Source organism: Cyanistes caeruleus, chromosome 1 (genome assembly GCF_971803275.1).
Source record: "Cyanistes caeruleus chromosome 1, bCyaCae1.hap1.1, whole genome shotgun sequence".
Lineage (NCBI taxonomy): Eukaryota > Metazoa > Chordata > Aves > Passeriformes > Paridae > Cyanistes > Cyanistes caeruleus.
In genome coordinates, this window is record NC_141701.1 from 43,519,565 (window position 1) to 43,531,897 (window position 12,333).

Here is a 12,333-nt window from a genome sequence, read left to right on the forward strand (position 1 = left end):
GCTCTCTCTTTCTCAGAATTACAGTGTAAAGGGCTGATTGCTACCTCGAAATTCTGTTTAAGGAAGATCTGCTTATATAAAAAGCCAAATTAGGCTCTCAAAGGCTGAGTGTATGCCCAAGCAATGGAAGAGTGGTTTCTCTCTGCTGGCACTGCAACACTGCTAAGGTCAGGAAGCCCCCTCATGGTTTGCTCACCAGGAGGAGGGTTGTATTATTTGAAGCATCCTAAATGTTCTGCTTTATTTTACCGCCAGAATTTTCCAACAAAAACTGCCTGTCGAAAAGAATATGTGGATTAAAAATGGAAGTGTTTTCCCTTTATTTACGTTCACCACTTTCTTTTGCACCTGAGTAACCATAGTTGGCAAATTCTCCAAGAAATGCCCTATTCCCACATTGAAGGGAAGTCCAAAAATAGGTAAAGTGCTCCTTATAATGCTATTTCTTTTCCATTCACCTTGTCAAATAATTGACAAATGTGAAGCATGAATAAGGACCTCTTCAAGGTATGAAACAATCCAAAAAGAAAACCGGCATGCACATGAGAAGTGGTTAAAACAAAGTAGTAGATCAGGAAATGCTTACATAGATAAGGGGTAAGCTGTAAAAAGGCAGAGGCAGTGACTACAGTGGAATTTCAATTATACTGACATTGATGGGCATAGCAGTAGTGGAGTCATTAAGGATGGATGCGTGCTTCTGAGTGCAGTACCAAACAGTTTTTTCGGTTTGAGGAGCAATCAACAAGACCAGGGGCTATTTTGGACTTAGTCCAAGGAAATGAGACTAGGTGAAATGAATAATGTGGAAGATAATAAACCCTTAGGGCTAGGTTATAATATCATTACATTGGAAGCACTTCTGAAAATATTTGTGAATGGTTATAAAAGTACAATAATTCTGAGGACAGAATGAGTTGTAGAAAGTTGATTGGAATCAACTGTTTGTGGACAATAATGGAAAAGCATGCAGTATTTAAGAAATGGAGAGACTGCTATTTCTATTCAGTTTATTAAAATCAAAGTCAAAATTATAGCAAAAACAAGCTAATGTAGCCTCAAAAAAATGTAATAAAGGTATCAAAATGCTTTCCTTATTTAAAAGGCCAGGCATCCTTGAAAAATGGGAAGGTTTGGCAGTTTTAAAATGAATGAGAACAACATCAAGAGAATACCAACAATGAATAATATCCATTAAATATTTCAATCAAGACTGAAGCCAAGTTGCTCAACTGTATGCATGCAATGTAAATGGCAAAGAAGAAGAAGAAGAAAAAAAGAAAGATGATAGTGAAACATGGAGCACTCATTTGTATACATTTCCACAAATAAAAGGACCAGTGCACAGCCTTTCATTCTGAGAGTAGCTCCCATGGCTATGGCAGAGAGAGGACATGAGCTGGGGCTATGCAGGGAGTGCACCCTTTAGGAAGCTGCTGGCAGTGGGAAAACAGGTTAACTACTTTCACACAGAAGGGTCTGATCTCACCCTTGTGGTGCTCAAGACCACTTAAGAGAGGATGCTTATGAGTCAGCAAAGGGTCTGCCCTGGAGATGTGGTGGAAAAAGTGTATCTTGATCCATACAAATTACTACAAATGGTTAAATAATCAGAGATGTGGTTCAAACACACACATTTCATTTCACAGAGACACAGCTAGATACTGAGCCTCTCCTTGGATGGGCACTGCATCCAAGTGGATGGGTGCTGTAATCTTTCCCAGTAAGCCAACTCAGCCCTTTCCAGTTTACCTCCGCTCTCAGCTGCCACTTCTGAGCAAAGTGGATCTTCTCCTGAACACCACAGCTTCTCATACCAGAGAGGTTCCTTTTCCTTCTGCTCAACTAGTGGTGGGAGGGTCAGAGTGATATGGCTAAGTGTTACTCTGGGAAGGAACAGGAAGGTGTTTCCTGGTAAACAGAGAGATGGACAAACAGCAAACACACGTGAAAACAGGTGTCTGGGTGGTGGGTAAAGGGGAAGGTGCTGAGGGAGGTACTTTGACTCTTCCCGAGGAGAAACAGGGTGTCCTTGGTGAGAGCGTGCTGCAGTCAGCAGAGAGCCTGGCCAGGCAGAGCCCAGGCTGGTCATGCCTGGATAAGCAGCACTTCGTGCCCCTGTAGGGATGTGTTGTTCAGCTGGCAGCATCTCCTGCTGCTGTACACTGCCTGTGACAGGGGCTGCTGCTTCTTCCTGGGACAGAGGTACCAGAGCTTTCCTTCTTCCTTTCCCACAGTCATGTATTTCTCAGCCCACGTCACCAGCCAGCTACACCATGAACTCCAACCTTCTCCAGTATCAGAAAGGCTGGAATTACCTCTTTCAGTTCAAATTTACAAAGTGGAGAGCTCAAGATGCCAAGGTGCATATTATACCCCAGATTTTAAAGCAGGCCTCATGGTTAGCACCCAAGCTCCAAGAAAACTCTTCTAATTTTACAGCGTGCTTAAACTGAGGACAAAATTATTCTCCTCTGTTTCACTGGTGACTATCAGACAGTCTCAGAATCTAAAAGAAAACAATTTAATTGTGGGTTTTTTCCTTCAGCTACAAATTCTGTCCTCCTTCAGAACAGAAGACTGTCATGTTGTTTCAAAGATAAAACGTGGTTGATTTTGTCCAGTTACATGTTGTGGTAAGGAACCCAGCACAAATTAAGCTTTACCAAATCCCCAGATGGGGACCTTTTAGTTTTGTGTTGGGGTGTGAAATGTTCCCAGATATGAGCAAAGATCATTCCTTTGTGTGATATCCTTCACCCATCTCCTTGGAGAGAGAGGATGGCACCGTGTGGAACTAGAGTTTATTGCATGAATCCTCTCCCCCTAAGCCCTTTGGCACCTCTCAATCATTGAGCATCCCCCACCTCTCGCCACAGCCTCCTCTCCCTGCAGCTGCTGCACCACTGATTCAAATGCCTCACTGGAGCTTGCAGGACCCCTACTAGCCTCTACTGTAAGCTGGCCTGAGGAGACAGTTCACACTGTGCTCACAAAACCCACAAAACTCAGTGGAAATTCCAGCCCTGAGATAATGATCCAAATTTCCATGAGCCCATAAAGCACTCTAAAAAATTAGCAGGGAGAATACAAGATCATGCATACCTGTGCAGAATTACTTGTCACCTAGGCAGGGAAGCAGCGAGGAAGATGTTAAAAGAGGAGGTTAGTGCAACAGCAGGGCTACATTTCCCTCTCTAGAAAATTCAGAACTATGGAGGTGCAAACAATTACTCCCAAAGAAAATGGATACCTTTGTTTATAAGCAAAGTCTGGAGAAAACAAGACTGGCCATGATCCATGAGACCCTGGAAAGCTCAGATCAGATCAGGATGTCCTCTTTTTCTCAAAGCATCTGTATAAATGGGGAACAAAGAAAGGATTGCAAAAGCACAGAAACCGGACTAAAATACTGTTTTAAAAAATTATTTCTAAAAATTCTAACACACAGTCTGGCCACGAAGAAGAGCAAGCCCCAGCCTTTGTGGCAGTAGAACCTGCCACATATTTGCCCTGGGTAATGAGCTCAGAGGAGGAGATTTGAAAGAAGACTTTGCATTGTTCGAGGAGGCTCTGGAGCAGAGGGAGGGTGGAATTCCATCTGTTCACTTCCGCGCGGTTCAGTGAGCTGCTTCACTTTTAATGGTTCACTAGGCTGTGACACTTAGCAGAAATTACGGTAAATGTTTTTTAAAACCTTTACATTATCATTTAAGAAGCTGCATGACAAGATCACTGAAAAGCTAACCCTTTGATCTCTGTCTCTTGTGAGGTTTTTTTGTCTGATAATGGAGACAATGTACCATGTGCTATTGAGGCTGGATAATGTGTTGATGTGCATACGTTCACTTTGTCCCCTGTCCTAATGACATTCTCTGTGGGGTTTTCTTTCATGCCATTGCAAAAATAAAAGCAGATTTTTGCCCTTATAATCTATAGTCACCTCGGCAGTTCCCATATAGCTCTTGGCACGTCAGGAGAGCTGACAAACAGCTCACACTCCAGCTCAGATGGGAAGTACCCCATGTTACCGATCAGGTGGAATTCCACTTTGCCTGCTTGAGTGACTCTGTGAACAATGTAAATCATTAAGTAAGTCTTTGAAACAGTGCAGAAAGGTGATGGGGGAAGGGAGCTCTGTATCTGGTGCTTGTTCAATGTATTTTCACAGGAGGACTGTTTATTTTTCATAAACCTTAGAAAAAGACCAAGTGGTAGTCAACAAGCGCAGTTTGACTTGAACACTGGAAAAGAACATCATGGTAAATGCTTCTACTCTTCTTTGTTTAATCAGCATTTAGGACATTATTTTTCTCCTTACATTTTCTCCTCTCCATCAGAGTTTTCGGTACTTTATTGGTCTTTTCCATCTGGAGGAAAGTCTGTGGAGTGCCTGGAAGACTTGAAGCAGCCATTTGAATGTCTTCACTGCTGTAGAAACTGGCTAGAAGTATCAAGAAAAAAATCTTTATATTTTTGCAAAGAAGGGAAACAAGTACAAATGAAGTCAGGCTCCCAACAGATCCATGGCTCACAAAGCTCTCTACTGCCTTTGCCCCGGTCAGAGGAAAAGGTTCACAGCCACTTTAGACAGACAACACTCCCCCATCAACTATACTACATAGGCAGCAGGTCTCAAAAACAGGCAGCCTGAAAAACAAATATAAGCTATAAGTTTCTGACCTTGAGTCGAGTTCCTTCCTTCCATTCTTATGTTTTCAGACCTTTAAGAATTAAATTTTAAAGGCTGTTCTGGTATTTTGGACAGCTATGTGCAAATTCAGAAACACTTTTTTGCTTTTGTCAGTTTTGTCTGATCCAAGTAGTGGGCGTGAGTTCACAGCATGAGTTCAAGCCCTCCATTACATGAAGATAATCCATAGGAAACAGATATCTCTGAGATATGGATTCTGAACTGGGATGGTGTCCACAACACTGACTTCATTCTGTTCACATTTTACCAACAAGCATGGTTGTCAAAACATTTTGCAAGTAGGAATTTGGCCATCACAAGCAAATATTCTGCCGCAAAATATAGTTAAATGAACCCAGTGAATTATTTCTGTATCTCTGCTACTTTGCTGACCCTCTTGATGAAAAAAGCCCATTTTCCTCCTACAAGGGGGAATATGCCAGAAAAGCAAAAGGGTGCTTAGACCATTAATGAAAAGCCTGACAACTACTTGCTGAGAAGAGACAAAGAGAGGTCACCAGAGAGGGAGAAAGAGAAGGAGAAGGAGGCAAGGACTGCAGCCAAATTTCAGGTGGAAGAATATGATATTTTGAATAAGCCAGTAGTAGTGAAAGGGAAGGAAGGAGGTGGGCTAGCTTGGATTCCAGCTATGAGTATCTTAATATTGTCCCCTCTAGCTGTTGACTTGAGTAAGGTACTGGTGACCTCGAGAATTTGCCTAACATCTAAAACAGCACAAACAGATTAATCAGAAGCAAGCAGCTAAATGTTGGCACCAGAGGTCTGTTTTGTATTGCTGCCTGCATCACCTCCATGCTGTCCTTTTCCCCTGATCTGAGATCAAGCACACAGGAGCATCCCAGAGCTCTGGAGCTCAGTAGCATCCAGGCTGGGGAAGCCCATATGCAGCTCTGTTCATAACATAGCTGCTTCTGTCTGTCTCTGATTTGTCTCAAGAGGGCACAGAGACAGCAAGACACCCCCACCTAATCTCTCTCAACTGTATGGAAATGTAATTTCAAATACTTCTTTTCAATAAGTTTCCAAGTCTTTTTTTTCTTCCCATCTTGGGGGTTTGCAAAAGCTCATTTGAACTTGTGTCCCTGTGTTGGTACAGTGGCCAGTGAATGCTCTATTTTACAGGGACATGCTGCCTCTCAAGCTAAACGTGGAATCCTTCCTGCAGAAATATCCCTATCTCATGAAACTGGAAAAGCATGGCCAATATAGAGCAAATAAATCTATCTGCATGTGGACTTTGACTGGTATCAAACTGGCTCATTTATTGCCACAACTCTTTGCTGGGAGATTTTTGTTCTGCTGTAGAGCTGCTAAATTCCCCTTGAGTACTATTAGTGTTGCTGCTTTTTATGTCTCTCTCCATGACACTACTCAATGCAAGTTATAATTAACTCAGAGAAAGTAGAAGGGGATGGACTCTGTCTGTTTAGGGGGAGATGGGTACAGATTGGGAAAAGACAATGCCAAATAACCTTTGAGCTTTCTAATATCCCCTGAACCTCAATTATTTTTAGACCTCACCTTTCTACTGAGAGACAGCCAAAATCCTGTTGTCTGCTGCAAACTACGGCAATCAGGAATGATTTCCAGGGCTGAGGGAGGACTCAAATAACTTGACTTGTAAGACCTTTGTACTGGCCTTTTGTACAAGACTAGTTTTTAGCACTTGAGAAATACAGAAGCAACCCTTGGATGAGATCTTAGTATCAAAGGTGAAAATGTGTCCATTTTCCAGCAACAGTGGACAGTCTGGGGAACAATTTACTGCTTAACTATTAAAGATTTAAACACCAAATGCAGGACCTACACTAGGCACACAACAGCTGAAGGGCTCTTATACAGCTGAGGGGTGCAAAGGCAGGCTGAGAGAGGGTAGCACAGGATTTCTGAAGGTGCATGCACATAAAGAGGAGCCTAGCAAAGTTTCTGGCACTTCTTAAAGCACTGAATTGTGGAAGAAGAAAAGGCTAGAAAAACTAGCATACTAGTGATCATATATGCTTTGGACACAGAAATTATTCCCCTGGCAGCAAACAGTGAGTGCTAACATGTTCTTTTTGCTCTGCTCGCAGAATCTCTGGAAGTTGACAAGGAAAAATAAAGTGTCCTTACTGACTTTGACGTCTCTCCTGCAGGGAAATTCAGCCATAAGCAACTTTATATAGCTGAGTAAACCTACCAAGTTCAGCAGGACCACTTTCATGTGCACATTACTCACTTGGGCCTTAGTAATGCACGCTCACAGTCTAAATAGTTGATACTTTTGAACTATTCAAAAAAGTGAGTTTCTGAACCAAGAAGCAATTTGAATAACTAGTGTGCTATTTTGATCTGCATTCTAATTTGAAAGCTCATCATTATTTACATGATAAATATAAATGGTGCATTTGGAGTTGTTATAGTCCATCATGTAAATCCGTATTTAAGCATTATGAAAAAGAGGATTTGTGACTCAGTAGATCATATTAGCTCTAGGGCAGTTATTCCTGTTGATCAAATCTATTTTCTTACTGCCCAATGTGCATCAAGTCCATGTGATAAAAAATCCTTATGACATATTTACTGCTGTGTGAAATGATGTGGTCATTTTTAATTTCTTTGATTTTTTCCTGTAATATTCTAAACAGCCTGGCATTCCTGGAGGAGAACAGCAGTCTTACTCTAGGTGGCCCTACTTTGATCTCAGCTAGATGACCGTGAGTGACAAGCTCCCATAGGTTTAACAAAGATTCCTAGGAATATTTTACCCCTCCCTCGATGATGCCTGTGATGCCTACATCACCCCCAAAAAAACAAACATGCCCACTCCGTCCAAGCCAGGAAACATCAATTGCCTGCTCTCTTTTCCCTTGTTTTGTGCCACTATCCCACTGATCCACTGGACTTGTTCACCCCAATAGCCTATATAATAGCAGTCAGAGCTGGTCTCCTTGCCCTGTAATTGTTTTAGGAAATTGATTCAGTAGAAATAAACTTGGTGGTCTCCTGTCACCACTGCCCCCTCAGGCACTTGGTTCCCCTGCCAACACTGACTCTACAGCAGTGGTTCACACAACCACTGGGTCTGCACTACCAGAGGAATAGGCAGTCAAGAGGCACACCCATTTTCCTTCTGTTCCTCACAGGCAGGCAGATGAAGGTATTTCCCACATGCTGGAAAATCTCTATAGCTGGTGCTGGAGAGAGAGACAATCTCTCCTAGCTGGTCCACAGCACTACACGCTTTTCTTACTTCATGCTGGGCCAAAAAGACCAATTCCATTCTTCTTGCTGCTATTGTCTGTGTGGTATCAAATACATGTGCATTCAGAGGAGGCTTTCAACGTAAACCAGAGAAATCAGCTTTAGTGTTTGACCATTCCTTCTTGTTTCCACCCCAAGAGCAATCAGAAAATACCCACAATTACTGTGACTTTATTTATATGGCACAAAGCTTTTAGGGACTGTTAATGAGCTCATGTTTTAGGATAATCTGAACTGTCATCATTTTGTGTACACTCTCCTGTTGAAGTCTGAGACACAGAGTGTGTGCCCTTGTTTCTAATACTTAGTTTTAAGATTGAAAGAAACACTGAATTTCATATAGAATGAAATTCATGAGCATGTTTTCATGAGAACAAATGTTAAAGTTAGATGGAAAAAGTGTAAGTGTGTAGATTAGAAAGTTTTTTAAATCACTGGGTGAAAAAGTTAGTTTGGAGAACAGGAGACAAGATGGAGGATTTAGGGTGTTGTCTCTTGTCCTTCTTTCTTCTTCATGTTCTTTTCCTAGGGGTTTTTGGGTGGTAGTAAGTGATTGGGTAAAAAATATCACAGTGCAGCACACAGGTGTTGGGTCATTGGGTCACTAAGAAAAATAATTTAGTTGGCATCTGTTAATTGGGTAAATGGACATACAAAAGACCTTGAAGAGGATCTTTGTTAGCCATTTTACTCCTTTCTATCATAGTGCACATAGCTCCTTGTACCTTGTAATGCTGATAAGAAAAGAATAAACTACTGAGACCGAACAAGAGAAACTAGCCTCCCTCTTGTCAATCTTCATTTCAAAGGGAAAAAGAACCTAACCCAAAAGTAATGAGACACTCTCCTTGCATGCTTGAAGGGGGAGCAGAGTCAGACTTTTGTCCCCTCAGCCTCCTGCAACAGAAGGATCCTCTGTTTTTAACATTATCTCCAGTTTAAGGTTTGTTTTGACAACTAAGGGATAAGAAACTTCAGTCCAGATCATCAAAGATTTCTAGAAACCTACACACTTCAGAAAGCCAATGCTTTGTTACTAAAATTGAGGTTACCTTTAGAAAGCCCCAGTGGTTGCTGCTGATAACCAAAGCTTGCAAAAGATGCCCAGAAAGCCTGTTTCCATCTGATATGAGGACAGCAGACAGTGGGGCCACAGCCCATGCACCCCTGGGCATTGTGACCTTCTGGAGTAAAATCTGAAGCAATCTGAAGCTGGGAGGTAGATCAGAGAACACTGAAAAAAGATGGAATAGGTAAAACAAATGAAATGCTAGAATAAGGGCAATGACTTGATTAGCAGATGTCTGGTATTCCCACAGTCTTGTTACCTTTGTTTAAATATTTGAGTCAATGCTCTTGGTTTAAAAAGCAAAACAGATGCAAAATCTGCAGCTAAATCTTAGGAGTGTATTTCAAGGCACAACAGACAATGTCCATCTCTACTGGGACTGTGTTTTCTGGTCCAGGATGGGAAACTTGTTGTTAAAGCTGTTCCCAGATTATATCCCACTGGCCCTGATTACCTTGATGTTGGGAAAATGTCTCAAGGGACGTAAATTGCCTGGAATCATTTGCAACAGCTGCCAGCAACTGCAATTCTATGTTATTACAAAAGCAATCTCCCTTCCTGGGAATTTGATTTGCAAAAATAGAAGAATTAATAGAAATAGAAAGAAAGGGTTTAAAATAAGATCAGTTTCCAAAAACCAGGCACCCTTTTTGACACAAGTATCCCTTATGCTGCCAAATGGAAATAATTATAGAAATGACTGTCACAAGATGGTACCTGGTTATGAAAAATAAATCTCTCCCTTGAATTTAGGCAGGCTCGAGTCAATATTTCTTGCAGAAGAAATCTCTCTTTTAAGCTCAGTATATTTTCTGGAACAATGGATATTGAATTGTGTCTGTTAATATAATCACTTGACATCTACCATTTTGTATATTTCGTGTTCCAGTGAAACCTTCTCTGTATTGCTAATGAAATAATTTTTTTATGTTCTCAATAATCATTATTCTCTTTAATGAAAAGTTAGGGCAGATCTTTCAGTCCTTACATGTGGGAATAATTTCTACCCTCACATTGCTTTCTTGAGTTACTTAAACTGACTTGAGTGAATTAAAGTTTTGTAGGGATGGCTTGTTCATAACTTAAGTGCTAATTGACATCTATTTCAGAACATGACATTCTGGAATAAACCCTACTGTAAGACATTATTGCAATTATGGTTTTTATAAAAATTAGTGTAATTATGTTTGGGATAGTAACTAGTAAGTCATTGCAGTGGAATGTAAGGGAATGTCTCCTACCAGCTGCCTTTTAAAATCTTCTGTCAGAGACAATGAGAAAGATATGTCCTGAGTCACATAAAACATCTCCCGCAAATATGGTGAAATTAAAGGAGACATAAGACTTCTGTCTATTAATTTTGAGGAACAACCAACTGTAGTGCTTGGAAATTCCAGAGTTCTGTTATCACAGATGAAACAAATTGTTTCATTTCAATGCCTTTGCATCAGAAAAGGAGCCAGGTCTGGATACAGTGGTCAGTATCAGGAGAAATTGGATAGATAAAGTGTACCAGTAGTACTTCAGTTCCTGTCCCCTGCTCTGCCTCCTCTTTAACACCCAGATAACTGTCAGAAGGGGACCCAGCTATTACAGATGACAAGGGGTAAATGCCTTCATGTTGTCCTCCAAAGGTTAAGGTTTACCAACCCCAGTTGGAAGCCACAATCTCCAATAACCATTAATCCACTAAACTCCAGTATGAGTGAACATATTTATGGCTGCAGTCACTAAAGGGTGAAATAAAGATTAGTTTTTAGTTAGGAACGCAAAGCTTTTTAGATCAATACAGACCCACTGCTGAAATCAATCTAAAGTTTGGAATTTTTAAGTAAAGATTTACTGGGCTTCCTTGTACAGTTAATTTTCCAAAGGGAGAATAGTCTCAGCAATGTTACATAGTAATCAAATTGAGTAAACACTAGTCAGTTCGTAAACTGACCTCAGTTATGCGCATAGCAAATGAGTGTACAGCAATAAAAATACCCATAATGTGGATAGTAAACTTGCCAATAAACAGGTAAAGCCAAAATGCACATATAGACTAACATGATAAAATATTAGTAGCTACATTTGCCTATTCGAAAACATAAATAATCAATAGACATTAATAATGAAGTTGTTCATGCATTTCTTTATTACTGTGCATATTAAGTGTTTCAATTATTTCTACTTAGTTTGATAGATAAATGTATATGAACATTTTGTGCCTTGAAAAGAACATAGGATTACTCTTCAAAACAACAGCTACTGTTTAGATGAAAGAGCAAGTGGACTGGAAATACACAGCTTGTTATACCCCTCTGCTGTTCATGTTTGATGCATGTATACAATTTATTATGCAATTTCTTGAGATTTGACAAAGTAATTGTCTGGCAAACCATAGCTTTAATGATGGTTTTTCTGCTTCAGACAAAAGGTCTGAAGGTAGTCTAGGAAAATGGCTTAATAGATCAGTGTCTATAAATGCTGTTAATGTGTATTATATATATATATATATTTTTGCAATGGTAACCCAAGTTATTTTCTGAGTTACCGCACAATATGTTGTGAGATTCCATGTGGTAAATTCATTTTTGTCATCAGAGCTACTGCATGAAATCTTGTATGTTGAGCTGTAACTTCCAGAATAACTTGGGTCACTGCCCTAGTTTCAGTCTGGGTGTCTGTCACTGGGAGTTCTTGACAGTGGACCCGAGGCTGTGAAAGAGCCTGGATGTTACAATAGTGCTTTAAAAAGACAGAATTTCCATTATTAACCCCATTTTAAAGGGTTTGTCATTTGGCACTCAAAATCCATTCAGGTCTGAAACCAAAATCAAGGAGCAATAAATAAATTTCCTTTTCATCTTATTCCTTTTTAATCATTGTAGCTATTCTTGATACAAGCACCACAGAAATCCTAGATTTTTATTACTTTGAACAATTTTAAAATATTTTGTGACTAATATATATCTGACTTGAAAAAAAAAAAAAAATTCTCAGCAAAGAGATGTCTCCAGTTGCTTGTCTCCAGTTTTATCATAGGTAAAATAGCAGTGGGCCAGATTCACAGCTTGTGTGAGCAGTCACTGGGTCCACCAGGACTGTCCCCTTATATCAACAATGAACTGTCTGCTGATGAGCTGTATCCAAATGAAGTTAAAAGGGAATCCTTTTTTCATTTTTCTACAGCGTTATTTCTCAGCTTTAGATTTCTTGGAATATTTATTTATATCCTGGTGTAAATTAATATGAGGCATTGGGCAGACAGGAAGATGTTATCTTGTGAGCAATAGGTACCTGAAAATCACCCAGGCAACTTGAG